General features: G+C 50.7%; 1 long non-coding RNA gene across 4 annotated transcripts; it reads right to left on the bottom strand.

The window, feature by feature from the left end:
• Positions 1-533: 533 nt before the first annotated feature.
• Positions 534-15,908, bottom strand: LOC128083497 (uncharacterized). Of its 4 annotated transcripts, none has more exons than XR_008208089.1 (6): positions 15,745-15,908; positions 15,112-15,203; positions 11,748-14,166; positions 10,303-11,475; positions 3,267-3,522; positions 534-2,324 (listed from the first exon to the last, which is right to left on the bottom strand). It is a non-coding gene; the product is annotated as an uncharacterized LOC128083497 (long non-coding RNA). The 4 variants fall into 4 exon arrangements; XR_008208087.1 differs by having other exon boundaries at positions 11,748-14,144; positions 15,745-15,876; XR_008208088.1 differs by having other exon boundaries at positions 534-1,749; positions 11,748-14,144; positions 15,745-15,876.
• Between the last annotated feature and the right edge of the window lie 180 nt (positions 15,909-16,088).

Genomic DNA, 16,088 nt, shown 5'->3' with positions numbered 1-16,088 from the left:
GCGGTGGGATTTGGGGTGAGGAAATGGGGCAGGGCGTAGGGATGAGGAGTCCCCGGAGGGACACACTTGGGATGGAGAGACCCGAAAGTGAGCCCACGTTTTGGCTGGGTCAGATGGAAAGCCCCATGCAGGCAGCGCTCAGTGAGGTTTTACCTCCTGCAGCAAATAGAGGCAAGAAAACAGGGTGATCGAATTAAAGCCCGTCGTGACACCCTCCAAAAAAGTACACAGAGTGCTCAGACTGTCCTCAAACACCACGTCCTACCTTCTCAGAGCTTGCACAGAACACCCCCATATAAATACTCACTATTTCAATAAAGCAAAAAGAAAAAGCTGCAGTGCCCAGAGAGCCCTTCAGCCCTCAGCCTGCATCACACACAGCCCTCCCCACACCTCCCTGCAGCACAGGGTCATCCTCCTGCCTAACCCCCCCCCACACAAGGCAAAACTTCCTGCTGCGCTGACTTGGTGACCTCACATCACTTAGGAGATGGCTCCCGAAGCAAGGAGCCAGGCTTTAATCGCAGCTCACATTTTATTGGTGGCTTGGAAGCGTTTATTTTTAATATAAGGGACTGGTTTGAAGACAGACGCTTCAAAGGACTCTGGAGAAAGCAAACAATTACGGACAAATCATCTGCACACACAGAGACACCAGAAATCTAAATGCAAAGGGCAGAGGGCTGTCTGTACATGAAGATGAAGCAACTGTTTCTCTCCTTAGAAGCACCGGTTGTGCGTGCATCCCAAAGCAGGCAAAACCAGATGAAAACAGACATAAAAATCCAGCAGCTCACAGCCCAGGGCTCTCTGTGCTGAGCTGCACGGCCAGGGACGCAGCACAGAGATGCACTGAGGGCACGGTGAGTCCCAGCACTGCGTGTTTGGGATGTGCAGCTCACCGCCTGCTCTCACATTGCCCACTGCTGGAGCACGCTGTGTTCTCCCATCAGGCTGACAGCAAGCAGCACTGCATTGTGCAGCAGTTTGGGATGTGTTCTATGGGAAACTTGCAAACCTCTCTGCCTGCAGTGAGGCTCCTCCCTGCTGCTCTGAGCTTGGCACATCAGTAAGCTGTCCTGCAAAGCAAAGAGGAAATTTTCCTTGGAACTCCACTCCCGTGGCTGAGCGATCCCACAGTGAGCACACAGCTGGGCACAGCCATCATTTCCAGTTCTGTCACTCCAAAGGTGATTTTCCAAAGCTCTGGAGCACGGGGCTGTGCAGGGAATGCCATTCATAGCTGAGGGCAGCGAGGAATAAATCGGCTGCCATGGAAATCAGGAGGAAGTTCTCGTGGAGGTGAGGGGAGTTTTGAAGGCGTGTGAAGATGCAGTTAAACTTTAAAGCTTATTCCAATGATCTGTAAGAAGAATTTCTAAGAATTTCCTCTCGAAGGCCTTTTTATGACACCAATTTGATTTGCATTGAATGTTCAGGGTGAGCTGAAGCTAAAATTAGGAAATTCATCCGTGGAAAGGAAAACATCTCTTCATCCAGGGAAAGGAAAGGGGTTCTTGTGTCCACCTCCCGTTTAAGGCTCAGCACTGAGAAGCAGCCCAGTTACTGCATGTGCAAACAGTGGGAAAGGTGACTCCACAAAACCCAGCTCTTGGGATCACATCACATGCAGCAGGTGATATTGGGCTGAGCTGCTTTAAGGGATGAACACAGAGGGAGCAGCACAAACCCACGGAGCTCCTTTAGGAGCAGAGCACACAGGCTGCTGCTGGCGGTGGACTTTGACCTCTGGAAGATAAAAGGGAAAAGCTCAATCCACAAATCCCAAGGACTTTGCATCTCGTTATACAACACAGCAGTCACGTGGGTGCTGGTCATTGGTTTGGTCATTGCACACTGCTTATTTTGAAGCAGGGACTTTGTAAAGATGCCTTGGGTATGTATGCATCTAGCATGTAGAAGCTGCAATAGTCGTGCTTGCACACATGGTCTTCAACCTAAACATGCCTGGCCCTGGCAGAACCCAAACCTGGCAGGTAATTATTGCAGTTCTTATGTTCATGATGTGGTCCAGAACAATCGGGGTTGACTACGAGAATAAGAATTGAAAGGAGCCTTTTTTGGGAGCAAAATTAATGAGTGGGAGGAAGTGAACCAGAAAGAGTGCAGTGAAGGTATTGCAGGAGGCACAGCAGTGTGAGAACCTCTGCTCACCTTATCTCCAGTTATTGGAACACGAAGGGTGGGCAAACAGCAAATTAAATGATAAGCAGCCGCCACGCAGTGCTCTGCATGAAGCACAGAGTTCACAGGCATTCGGAGCGAGGCGTTGTTGGTGTTCTCAAAGGACGGGCATCATTCAGCTGAAAGTAAATATGAACATCTACGAGCTGAGCTTTCAGAAGGATGATTGTCCACTGCTCTCAGAGCACAACCCAGCGTCCATCTCCTGGGGCTCAGGGGAGATTCCTGCAAGGTGCTCAGCACCTGGAAGCCAAGGGAGCGAGGGGCTGCGCTTACCCATAATAACCCCATCTGAGAGCAGCTGACTGAGACAGCCATGGCTGTGCCTGGGCAGGGAGGGGATCAGGAGGAGCAGAGAACAGCCACGACTTGCAGGCCAAGCAATAGTCGCCGCACAGCAGGTTCACCGTGGGCTTCTTGCATCCCCAACTTACCGGATCTGTGCTCCAGTTTACAAGAGGTGCTTTGGTTATTGTGTGACACAAAACACGGTAAGAAGCTCGCTCTGACCTCATCTTTTGCCCTACTTCCTTATCTTGGAATCTGATGCACAGTGCCATACTTGTTCTCCCACATAGTTTCCTTCAGTGCCCTCCTCGTGAGGACGGAATCACAGAGCGTTGCTTCGTGGGGCAGCTGCACGGATCCCCAGGTGGGGATGCAGTTCAAAAGCGCTCCTTCAGCTGTCTCCCTTAAAGGCAAACTACACTAACAGGGATTGCACACCTGGAGCTGAACCAGAATCCTGGATGTGAGACCCCCACTCAGCTGGAAAGCGGCCCAGGGCTTCACACCAAGTCCAGTCAGCAGCGCTCTGCGTTACACTGCTCAGACTGCAGCAGAGCTCCTGGCTGCCCCAAGAAAGGATGTGAGCAATCCCTGACAAACTGCCTCTGATTCACTGAGGAACGACATAGCAAAAATCATTGCAGATAAAAAAAATGCTAAGCGTGGCTTCACTGATAATTTATCTAATGGCTGGGAAGAATGGGGTAATAGAAGGGAGACGAGAGAGAACAGCACTACATTGCTATGGAAACCAGGATTTTCAAAATAAATACCTTTGCAGAACTGAGGTTGCAGATCTAAAATAATCCATGGCGTCTCTGATGTTTCCTCCCTTTGCCATGAGACCCTTCCAGGCTGAGCAGCCTCTGCCTGCTGCAGAGATCAGCCTGCAGTGACATAGGATATCCCACGGCTCATGTTCCTTATTCCACTCCTGGGCCTTGAATAGAAACCACAGCGTTTGGTTTGTTCCTGTATTTTTGGGGCTTGCAGACTGGCGAGGTCGGTGCAGAATGAGCCCATGAGCACCTGCAGGGAAAGGTGTTGTTTTTGTCCCAGTACAGTGGGACATTCCTCGGTGACCCGAGACAGTACAATACATACAGCAAACCTTTGTGAAGCTCTGCTTCCCTTACATCCTAGGAAGCTCCTTACCCCACCAGTGACCCCAAAGCAATTACCATTGGGCCTTTTGCTCCCTGTTAGCCCCGTTTCAGCTGCTGACATCCCCGATGGCGTTTGGGCAAAAGGACACCGTGCCCCACACCTCCCACACCGCCTCGCTGCTGCTGCAAACAAGTCTGGGCTCCGGCAGTGCTGACTCACGGTGCTGAGGCTATGGGAAATATTTGCTTAAAGAAGCAAAGCCAGGCAGGTTTCCTGCCCCTCCTTATCTGCGAGCCCCTCGTACGGCAAAGCTGGAATGGGGCCCTGCTTCCTGAGAGGGGGCACGGAGCGGGTGCTTGTTTCCTAAAGATAGCCCAGGTTCCTCTCGGCTCCTCGGGATAAAGCCCCCAGCGCTCGCAACCACAGCTCTACGACTGCAGAGAGACGAACGGCTGCCGGGTGGGCTGCCCTGATACAGCATCGCCCACCGCAGCGCGTTCCCCGCCCCTCCGTGGGCACAGAACCCGCTCTTCCCCACAGCTTTCCCCGAGCTGCGGCTTCGCTCCGACCGCTGCCTTCAGCGCAGCTGAGTCAGTGCAGACGGCAGCAATCGCTGTTTGCTTTGGGAGGGTTGGCCGCGCACCGGGACGCGGGCAGGCAGCGCCGGTGCAAGGGATGGTTTGGTGTGGGCATGTCGGCACAGCGAGCTGGGAGCCGAGCCCGCCCGGAGCTCTAGGGACAGCAGTGGGGAGCTGTGCTGTCGGACCGGAGCCGCTCTGGGTGCTGTGCCTGTGTTAGCGCGCTGCTGCGCCTCAGCTAGGAGCCGCATTGGAGCCACGCGCCAAGCTGACCGCCCAGCGCATCCCCAGCTCGCCTCCCCCTGGGAAATGGCCTCCTGTCGGCAGTGAGCATTTAGGGAAACAACCACAGCTGATGCCCACGCCGTTCACGTGGCAAATGACTTCAGAAACCCTCAGCAGCGAGGAGACTTTATGAGGGGTGGGACAGGCGAGTCGCTGAGCTGCCTCCTCCTCCCAGGACCTACGCAATTCATTTGCAAAGAAGCAGAGGGTGACGAGCTCCGTTTGCAAGCTGGGCAGGGCAGCCCAGGGAGCAGCTGTGGCAGGGCAGGCTGCGGGCAGAGCTGGGTTGCAGAGCTCAGAATGACTGTGCTAAAGGTCTGGGTAACGAGCCGGCAGGAACTCCCACAGCCATCCAGCGCCAACCGACAGTGCAAGTCGCCTTTCCTCCGCTCTCTCTTATCTCCCTAGGCAGGTGAATATAAATCTTTACAGTGCAGCACAATGCTGGAAGAGCGAGTTGGGCTGAAGACCTATAAACACCCCCTGGGCTCGCTTCTATCAGCTGGAACCTGATGTGGAAACGTTCCTTGAGTTCATGCCCTTGGATTATACTAAAAAAGGCAAAGTCCTGCTGCACCTCGAGGACACCTAGTGCTGGAGCGAGAGAACAGAGGGCAGCTACAGAACAGGAGAAGTGTGCTGATGAGCCCAGGTGCTGGGTCAGCAAGACAAAAGCAATATATTTAGGTATCTGTGAGGCGTGATCAGAAGATCACATGCAATGCCTCAACTCTTAACGCCCCATTCAAACTGGCTTTGATATAAAACACCGCTCACCAAAGCGATGTCCCCTAGCAGGCTCATCACACCGGGGTTTCTTGCACCTCTTATCCCTATCGGAGACTGCAAATGGGCAGAGGGAACAGATGCAGCTGTCCCTTGGCCACTGCGTGCCCCAGCGCATGGCTTTCACTCTCTTGTGCCTCTGCCCCTATCACAAATGTCTTTTATAATGCAGGGAGAGCAAAGAGCTACCATAAAACAGAGACAGCTGACATCAGCAGCAGGCTGCTCCTTGCAGACCGCAGCTGTTAGGCGATGGTTGCACAGACTGAGGAGGGAGCGAGGTCATCCCAGGACAGGTGAACTAAGAAGTTAAGGAACTATTAGATCATGCCCCATACATAGCAAGCAGCTTATCATGATGGGGAAGCAGCCTTTGTTTTTAGATTAATCACTTCGAGGACGCTGGCTTCCATCTTGCACTTCCTTTTTATCAGCGCTTTGTTTTAAGAAGCTATAAACCAGAGGTAGGGACACAGCTAGAGAGAACTGCAGCCAGACCACCACGTGTCACAGGGCACGAATTGAGGCCACAGCCCAAAACAACGCTGCAAACAAAGCCAGCACAGCCTCCCACTCCCCCCCTGCGCATTAACTGCACCTGTATTTTATTTCATGTATCAGCTCTGTGCCGCACAGCCTGGGAGAACCCATCTGAGCTGCGATGCGCTGCACCAGGCTGCCAAGCAAAGCGTTCACACGTCAGCAGAAGCCACGTTACCCCCAGAGGCACAGGGCTGTGTTCAGTACCTAGAAGGATGGAGAATGCAAGGCACAGCACTGCGTTCTGCAGATTGCAGCCACTGCCAGCAGCCCTGCGGTGTGCTTTTCTGCTGCTTCTGGCTGGCTAGTGGATGACAGGGGCTCTGTGAACACCCCTCACCTTGTCTGTGCTGAACACTGCTGGGACTGCTCTGCTGACATGCAGATGGCCACCACACCTCCAGGCTGGAGGGGCCTCCAGCACCATTGGGCTGCACTGCTGCAAGGGTTCTGCTGGCTCCAGCAGCGCCGTCAGAAACATCTGCCCGTGCCACAAAATGTTCTTTCTTATTGGCAGCTTATTTGCTCTCCCTTTAGTTTGAGAGAACAGAACTCTGGTGCTGTTACCCTGTTTATGGTGCTTCCTCAAAGAGAACCTGTGGATCTCTGCCCTCCATCCACAACGTCGTTACAGCGACGTTGGCTCAGCGTGAAGATCAGATCATAAATGCAGAACAGCTGCTTAAGCAGAACGTAGGAAAGAAGCAGGGATGTTGCTGGGCAGAGAAAAGCACTGCTAGAGCTCACAGATAGCCTCTTTTCTCCAAAGGCACATGCGCACTGCATCGCTCAGTCACATTTCTCTCCAGCTTCCTGGTAGCAGCATCAGCGTGTTCAGTCACCTCTGACTGCTGCAGGACTCTGTCCCCATCTGACAGCAATGACCTGGCCTCAGGTTTTCACCATTTTGTCACCTCCTCCCTCCCTTTCAGCCCCATAAAATCACTAGACATGAAAGCTGCAGCACAAAGGAAATCCTTGGCAGCACCGCCTGCTGCAGCGCAGCTCCCTCAGCAGCACAGGCGGCTGCAGGCAAGGCAAACCTCTCCTAACCTACATTTGATTCCCATAGCATTGCAAATCAGGCTCTGCCAAACCTGGCTGAGGCTCCTCTCCGCAGCCAGAATCGCACACACAACAGATTGAAGGGCCTGAGGACGGTGGGAGCAGCTTTTCTCCTTGTTTACCAGCTCTACCTGCACTGAAGGCAGCAGTGCTCCCATACCACAATTACCTTGAAGAAAGGAGCTGACCTGCCAGCTATTTTTAGTGGTGCTGTGAAGTCGTGAAGCTATTTTGCTCACATCTCCGCACGGTGAGCTGCAGGACGCTGACAGCTCTGTGTTTGCCTGGGGCAGCGGGGCTTTAGCTGTGAATGGGAACGGCGTGTGACTTTGCACTAAGGCCTCTCTGCCCTTTCTGTGCCATAAGAATCTTTATACCGAGATTTTTCTTTCTAACCATTTTGGGAACAAGCAGCACAACTTCCTGAACTCCGCAGGGATCCCTTTTGGGGCCTCGTGTTGTTCTCCTCCTCCGGCCTGCGCAGCTTCCAAGGCTGCAGAAGGTGCTATTGATACTGTGGGAGCCCTCACTCCCATTTGCCTTACTCACCGGGAGGCTAAAGGTGCAATTAGGAGTCCACAAAGATTTTATCCATCTTTTGCAACAGACCTGTGCAGGAGATCAATACGCATCAAGCCAGCACCTGCTGAGAAACCAGCACGTGTGATTCTGCAGAGGCAGAAGGGAGAGCAGAGAGGAACCGCTCGCACAGCAACGCGCTGTTCTGGATGCAGATAAGTGCCTGGGTACGTCCAGGGCAGCAGGCAGAAGGTCCTGGTCTAGACAGTTGTTTTCTCTGCAGAGCCAAAGGGTTGCTGCCAAGTTTGCTGGGGCTGTAGCAGGTGCAAAGCCCAGGCAGAGCAGAAGCCAAAGCAACTGGATTTAACAGAACGAAACCCACATACAAAAGGAAGCTTGAAGAATAGGAAAGACGAGGCTAACAAAAGGAGAGAAAAGTAAAAATGGGAACTGGTGTGTTCAGACAGGGATGTGTGAGTCAGACACATCAAGGAGGAGCAAGTGAGTAAACATGTATGTGAGTTTTTAAACAGCTGTCAGTCGTCCCTCCTCAGAAAGCTCCTCTCAGGACTGCTGCTGTCTCCAGATAGAGCACGTGCCTTCCCAGCTCTCTTCAAACAGACACATTAACACCACAAGCTTCCCACGCAGTGAGAGGAACCAGGATGTCCTCAGCCCCAAGTCCAGCTCATGTCTTCTTTTTTCCCTCCCTGACTTTCTTCCAGAGGCTCTGCAAGACTTCTCCCACCCAAACCCACAGCCTGCTCCTAAGGTGCGCTGCTCCTTCCCCCAGTGGATGCAACAAGCACCTGGCTTCTGAATAACACAGCCCACATCTCTCCTCCAGTGCAGGACCAGCACCCACTGATGGCACAGACTGTCCCCAACGCTTCTAAACAAAGACCTGATTGATTTCAATGCCTTGCAGGATGAGCTGTTTTAACTCATCTGGTCTTGGACAAAGACCAGTGTACATTAGGAGGAGTTTAGTAAGAAATCCACTTGTTTTTTGTGAATACGTAGAGATGGCATAGCCAGAATAATGGCATTTAATACATTGTTATTTGGTCAGGACTGCTGCAGACTCAGATGAGTCCAGCAGCTGCCTGTCAAGACGTGTTGGGTCAGAAAGCTCAGTGAAGAGTTCTGCCTGTAGTTCACTCCTTTGAACAGTTTATCTGCCTATCTTCTGCTTTACCACTAGTGTCATCACTCCTGCCCAATAATTATTTAATGAAGATTTCATATTGCCATCTCCACACTGCAGGATGGGAAACGCACTTGAAGTACGCCTTCACCTGTTCTGTTCTCTGGTATGGAAGCAGCAGACACACAGCAACAAACTGCTCACAGCCAGAGGTCGTCCAGCAATGGTGCCATTCAGCCACGGCACACAACGCCTTCTGCTGACAAGTGCAATTGGTCAGGTCTCCTCTAGGGAGTGCAGTCGTAAAGGGAGAAGAGGAAACTGCAGCACAAAAGCCAGCTGGTAATGTGTGACTCAGGATATTGGCACAGTCACAAATGGTGTCTGCCCATTTCATGTCGAAAACGGAGAGCAGTGGTGAGGGCTGAGCCGGAGGTAAGAGCGGGATGTCACTGGATGCCCCCGGTGAGCTTCATACTGGAAAGAAAAGTCTTCTGAGATATTAAAAAAAATTATCCAAGATGTAAATCAAGCAATGAAACTTCAAATATCGACCAAAAAAACCCACCAGTTACAGCATCACACCCTGCAGGTGGCTGCAGCACAGCCTGCACTGCTATGGGCGCTCCATCTCCTGCCCTTCACACCCCTCAGATCACCCAGTGAAAGAAGCTCAGCCTCCAAATATCATTCAGACCTTGGCCTCCATGCAAGGAGCTGCAAAGACTCATTCCCAGGACTTGCCTTGCTTTGCATGTATCACACATCTTGGTCCTAGAAAACGGGCAGAGACACGAGCTTATTGCATGCTGGAATCACACAGCAGGCAGGCAGACAGCTGCAGGACCTGGCTGCTCCTGGTGGCAGGGAGTCCTGCAGGAAAAGACACAAAATGCTGCCTAGTTCCTCCTCGCAAATCCCCTGCGTGCCTCAACTGTAAGACCACCAACACCTTCCTTAAGGAAGCACCAAAACACGAACCAAATCCTCGTGGATCCTCAGAACATTCACCAAGAAGAACCAGCATTCCCAGGCACAAGAAAGAAATGTAAGGAATGCAAGAACAACACTACCATCCACCTGAGGCAAAGGGCAACAGAACAGACTTGCTAGGTAACAGAGCCGGTCTGCAGCTCCGTGTGAACCACATTCAGTCAATGCCAGCTCTATCCTTGTCTGAGGAGCTGTGTAACAGCCCATGGCAGAAGACAGAGACCCTGAGCACAAGCTCTGTGTTCGGCCAGCAAGCACCAGCTGAAGAAGAATCATCTGATGCCTAAACTGCTGCCTCCCACTTTTTGTCTCACCAGCACACTACTTATCTCAGCTACATGTGCGAGGTACCACAAGTTAATTCACTCCTCCATTCCTTTCATTATAGATCCTCCTGCTGTTTTTTCACCTGTCTCCCTCCAGCTGCACGCCAGCAGCCCTGTTGTTCCTCTGTCAGTACAGCACGTCAGTAGAAGCTGTGATAAATAAAAAGGAGCCATCAGCTCCTCCTCGCCCTTGCAAATAAAGGAGCTTCTCCTCCCTGACCCATCTACTTCTATATTTTCTATCAGTTGTGATGTCCATCGCTGTCTTGAAAAGCTACAGGTGCTTTTTAACAGAGGCAAGGGAAAGGCAGCCTTAGCCTTTAAAGATCATCAGAAACACGCAAGAATTTTCACGGTAATTTCTGGTGCAGGCACATCTGATCTCCACGGGGAACACTCATGCTGTGTGCATCACCACGGTCCCTCCACCTCTTTAGGATTCCCACTCTGGATTACAAGCTACCTTCACACAGCAGACGTTGAAGCTTCCAATGAGGTCACACAGGCGCTGACAGGCGCTGATGGGTGAGTCATGCTGCAGTAGCCAGAGAGACCAGCAACAGATTTGTTCATCTGCATGCAGCCTAACCCTTCTTCTGGTCTAAAATCTTATTCCAGAATGAAACACGGTGTGTCACAGAGAGGTGATTGCAGAACTGCTGAGGGACAGGGCCATCATTACACAGGTTTTACAGATTAGGAGGAGAATCAGTTCCAAAGAGTACATTTACAACATCATAGAATGTGTTGTTTTACTTGTAAAATGCAAGACCGGGATCCACTGGGTCAATGGGGGAACAGCTCATTGCAGCTCACTGGCAAAGCAGGCGTGCTAATTAGGAAAGTAAGAGTCCTCCTAGGAAACATGCTCAGTGGTTTAAATCACCACCTCCAGCAAGCTGCTCTTCTGGGGGATGCTGCCCTGGACCAGGGTCAGCAGGCACAGAACAAACTCTTCTGCTGGCTCTGCTACGGGGAAGAAAGCTGTGGAGCAGCACCAGACCTGCAACATCTCAAAGTGCCACAGCAAAATTCAACAGAGCTTGTTCATGAAAGCTTTGTAAGGGTGGACACAAAACTATGAGAGAAGGAAAAAATTTATATATAGAGTGTTGTAGCCCCACTGCTACAACGTTGTATTAAACTTTCTAAGCAGAGAAATAATTGTTTAATACTTCTATCCAGTAGACAGGGCGAGCGACAACTGCCAGAGGGCCAAGTGACACATGGCAGCTTCTTCTGGAGAAAGAAAACCACCTGAAGATTGCATGATTATAACGAGTTTCTTGGGACAAATTTCACACCGTTAGTCACCTTTCATCCCTCAGTGCCACAGGCCTCTCTGTATCCATCCATCCACAGACCAGAACCAAGACAAGAGTCTCTTCCTGTGCTGTTTCCTTCCATCAGTTATTCCTCCAGGCCAAGAATGAACTGGTATTCTTCCAGTGCATGCTAGCATTGGTGCATCACAACAGGACAATTGCTGACAGCCACCTAAACAGCACGCAGGTGTTGGAGACAGAGAAGCACGAGGACATCAGAACTGGAGGTGCTGCTCAGATGAAGATGCAAGGCTTCATGCTGAACCTGGTGGAAGGACACACACTGCCAGCACTTCTCAGACATCAGCTGCCTATGGGAAAAGAACGTGTGCATTTAACTCCAGGCAATTCTTACTTCTTACTGCGGCAGCACTTCATGGATCTGGCCAAAGTCAATGAACTTGCTTTTATTTGGGCAAATTCTTCTGCTGCAAAATCCAGAAGAACTGTCTCCCAGTTTTAGTTTCAGCCCAGATAAATGGCCCTGATCCCATCCTGAGCCACAAGGCAAACCTGTGCAAGGCCACACGGGTCAGCAGTGCTCCCCTCAAGGAGAAACTTACAGGATTCACCCAAGACTTACCTCAGAAATAAGTTCATTTGGCACATATGTCATAGGCTTGTTGTTAGTCTCTCACAGAGAAGGGTAAAAATCTCTGGGTGTCCTCAAGTTACACAGTTTATGAAAGAAATCAGAGGAAAGTAACATGGTAAAAAGAGAATCTTTCCAAGTTCTAATAACGCTCCCAAAGAAATGCATTGCAGAGATCCTTCCATCCGGCCTTCTCCAGCAGAAGACAAGCCTACCTAGAGCCCCTTGGGAAGCTGACACAGATGCAAGTGGCACACTGGCACTTATTTGCAACTGCCCAGCGTGCCAGCTGCTGAGGAAGGAAGAGCTGTTGAGTCAGAGGGCAAACCAGTCTTCCACTTCTGTCTGGTTGCCCCGAGGGCAGAGTGGGACAGTCAGAAGGCCGAGATTCTGCTCACTGCTTCCCACAGGACCTCGGTCACTACTTCCTCCTCCTGTGTCTCTTTCCCCTTTTCTTCATGGACACCACTGCTCTCTTGAATCACGGGACAACCAGAAGCAGACGGCAAAGAGCAATCCTATTTCTCTGTTAAAAGGTAGGAGTGCAGTGCAGTATTGTTATTTTCTTATAATACAAACGTGGTTGTGTAACAGTGTTGGTATTGCTTCATTTCTGTCATTATGACAAACTGCCAGGACACTGCCTGATACAGGTTGTTATGATTTGCTTTTGTAGGGCTATTTCATCTATTCTGACCAGCCTTTCTCTAGAACATGTCTTTCCTGTATAACTCTGTAAACCACGATAATGGTCTGAGCTACGACTGGAATGATGGCACGTTTGATGAGCAAATGAAAGAAAGCAGTTCCTCACTTGTGCATTGCACAACTATTTATGTGCTAAAAGACACGACTGCTTATCTTTACAAGCAGAAAACAAGGTGAAAGTTGGTTTCTAAATCAGGGCGTAACAGAATCATAAGAGTTTCATAAAATGGTAAAAAAAAAATATGTATATTTGGGTAAATTACATTCTGCTTATACAATGGCAAATTTCCTAGAATGGAAGCAGAGACAACTGTGATTCATAACTGCAATTATAATTAATAACCAAATTTCATTGGTTCGGGTTCCGTGATTTATTCTGAAATTTACATTTGCTCTCTTAAGAAAGGTCAGAGTAGAGCAGTGTGGGGACTGCAGGCTAAGGAAGGTACGACTGTGATTACAGCAGCTGAAACTGCCCTAATCACACTCTTATCTGCCTTATCTACTGAGAGTATTTATTTAGCAGTGATTACTGAGCCAGGCCCCATCACTCCCAGTTAGTTCTGAAGCAGCTCCTTAGTGTTGTAAGAAGTTTATACTGCAAGAGGCATTGCTGTTCTGCTGAGACAGACAGCCGAGCTTCCCATCACTTAAAGTCATTTAAAAAAATAAACCATGACGCTCCTAAAGAAGCAGGGGTGTCAACCCCACTGCACTGGCCAAATTCCCAGCTTGAGTAATTACAACGAGCCTTGGATAAATTCTTGCCACAGCTTCCGCTGGACACGGTATTGTTCACGACTTCCTCTCCTACAATATCATGCAGTGCTGATGCACACTCTGTACAGGTCCTGTCTGCACTGCAATGCTGTCTGGGTCTACCCCCAGCCCAGGTCTGCAGCAGCACACTGCAGCAACGCACTGAAACCAGTTCTGCCTGTCAGCTGAACCGCCGTGCAATTTGTAATTTCTATTTACTGATGTCCTAGCACCTCCTTCAGATGGTGCTAATGTATACAGCTACCTGATGGCTACACCGGTGCGGATCCAAGATGCAGGCATACATAAACTGGTTTAGTTCCTTAAAACAAAAGCTAAATTTGCATCAGTCAGTTTGCAAACTGAGCTAAGCTGATGTAACATCCTAGGTGCCCACTGCAATTGGCTGACAAGGCAGTAAGAGCATGCCTGATAGGTCAGGCCTAGGCAGCCCTGTCAGACATGCCCAGTTCAGCTGGCAACAGCAAACAGTGCCATTTTTATAGGCCTGCTACTTAACGATGTCTGTAGACTTCTTCTGTGCTGGTGGGATACAGACAAAACTGTTTACTTTTGAAGTGGTCACTGAGCACTTATCAAACCCATATCTATTGTGTTAAACAAACGACCTGACAGTTCATACCAAGGCATTACCCACGTTTTTTCCAGCAGCTACCACTACACCCCAAGGCTTTTTACTTAGAGATACCGTTATCTTTTTTTTACGTGCATAATAAAGGGAGCCCAAACTCTCTGTTAGGGTAGCTCTATGTACCTCACTGACCCAAGCTTTCACCCTCATAATTTGTGAGCTTCAAACACACCTTGGCTGCAGAAGTACAAGACCAAGATTCAGAAGGTCTCGATCCTTAATTCCACCTTAGGGCCGCATGGGCAGATCGCTCCTCACCGCTCCATAGGCTGCAGAAACCAAACGATGCCACTAATTTAACAAAGACAAGAAAAGAAAACAACTGCACAGACGATGCCGAATAGATCCATATTAAATGCTACTGTTGAAAATACAAATAGTGACGTTTCCTACTACACACTCCTTTCCCCACAAGCACGTCTCCAAACCCATAGTATTTTTTAAAAGACAGAAACTCCAGTTTCAGGAAGTGGACGGCTTTATTTTTGTGCCATTCCAAAAATGCCTTTTAACTTGTCAAACGATACGCTACAAATATCTTTGGCAGATGAATAAAACCAAGTTTCCTGTCATAGCTGCCAACTTCAAGGTTGAGATAATCAGATAAATCTTTAGTTTGCCTTCCCCAATACTTACAACAACATATGTTTGAAGCGATCCACGTTCGTCTTGCTTTTCCTGACGGGATTTGAGAAGGCAAAGTACCAGACCACGGTGTGACACATTTGAGTCACAGGAGATGTGGTCCACAACTGTTCCAGTCACCCTCTGTTTGCAGCTTTCCTCAGGTTTCCCCTATCCCAGGTTAGGGGCAATAATCCCAGTAGAACCATCTGCTCGTTTAGAGGTAAAAGTGAAGGTTGGATAAATGGTCTCCAGTACCACCTTGTAAACAGGGCCTCCCAACGGTACAAAATACCTTTGTAGGACAACAGGAGGAAGTTTGCTGTGCTCGACTGCAGCAGCACCATTAATGCTGGGTTTACAGAATTGTATTATTTCATTCTGGGGACACTTCAAATGTTTGTGGGGTACCTGAGAGCACTTCCTTGGTACATAACCCTGAATGTAAGGGTGAAAGTGACACCTAAGAGCACGCCTTTTGCAAGCTGTGCGTCTTATGCCATTGTTCCTATTAATTCATTGTCAGGATGTCAGTAAAAATGGTTATTTTGATGATTCTTTGCCCCCATAGTTCTGAAAGGGAAAGCAGCTATAAACACAAGGGAGTCTGACCTCAGCGATTTCCTCTGTTCAGACAGGAGCACAATGCACTTAAACACCACGACAAGGAGACTCGGACTGTTTAGAATTCCTCCAGCTGTAATCTATAGCAAAAACAAATAAACAAATACATGACTATGAGACATGATAATTAATCCCTGCACGAAGCCAACTGCTATCTCGAGCTCCTAGACAGAGAATCTCAAAGACACCAAGGTTCCACAACCGAGCAGGTTCAAAATCTATCGGTTCAAAACCTATGGGTTTTGAACTTGGCAAACAGGAAAGGGCAGCTCGGGGGGCTGCGTGCCCAATGCGTGGGGCTTTTATCCCCCTTTCTGTCCATAAACCAGACACGGTTAGGCTCAGGCAGCTCGGACTCACAGGGTTGGCCAACAGTTGCACAACGACCAAGGCGAGCTGACAGCTGCCACCACCTCCTGGGGCCGCGGCTGGCAGGCGTGACCCACCGCCCCATCCCAGCCCTGCCTCACCCTTCATCTCCTCACCCGTGTCTCCTTTCTCCCCCAGGACCCAAACGTTTCCCCATTCCCACCCAGCTGTGATCCATTCCCCCCCCACAACACAACGATACGACGGACACGAGCCCTCCGCGCATCCCCCCCCTCCTCCTCGCTCCTCCACCTCAGCACGAGGGACCCGAGGCCTCGCCGTCCCCTCACGCCGTCCCCCCTCACAGCCCGGCCCCGCCCCGGCCTCCTCCCGCCGCTCCTCCCGCGGAGGGAAGGAAGGAGGGAGGAGGGCGGCGAAGTCTCGCGAGAGGGGCGGGCGGGGGCCGCTGGCTGCGGGCAGCGCGGAGCGGAGCGGCGGCGGAGCAGCCCGGGCGGCGCTGAGGGGAGGAGGAGGAGGAGGCGGCGGCGGCAGGCGGCGGCCATCCCGGCGCGGTGCGGCCGACGGACCCCCGCTCCGCCGCGCTCGGAGCACGGCCGGCTCCGCCCGCCCTCCCGCACCGCGTCGCGGCCTGGCGG

Source organism: Tympanuchus pallidicinctus, unplaced genomic scaffold (genome assembly GCF_026119805.1).
Source record: "Tympanuchus pallidicinctus isolate F22 unplaced genomic scaffold, pur_lepc_1.0 scaffold24, whole genome shotgun sequence".
In the NCBI taxonomy this organism is placed as follows: domain Eukaryota; kingdom Metazoa; phylum Chordata; class Aves; order Galliformes; family Phasianidae; genus Tympanuchus; species Tympanuchus pallidicinctus.
The sequence above is the reverse complement of the archived record's forward strand: the minus strand, read 5'-3'. Positions and strand labels throughout refer to the sequence as shown.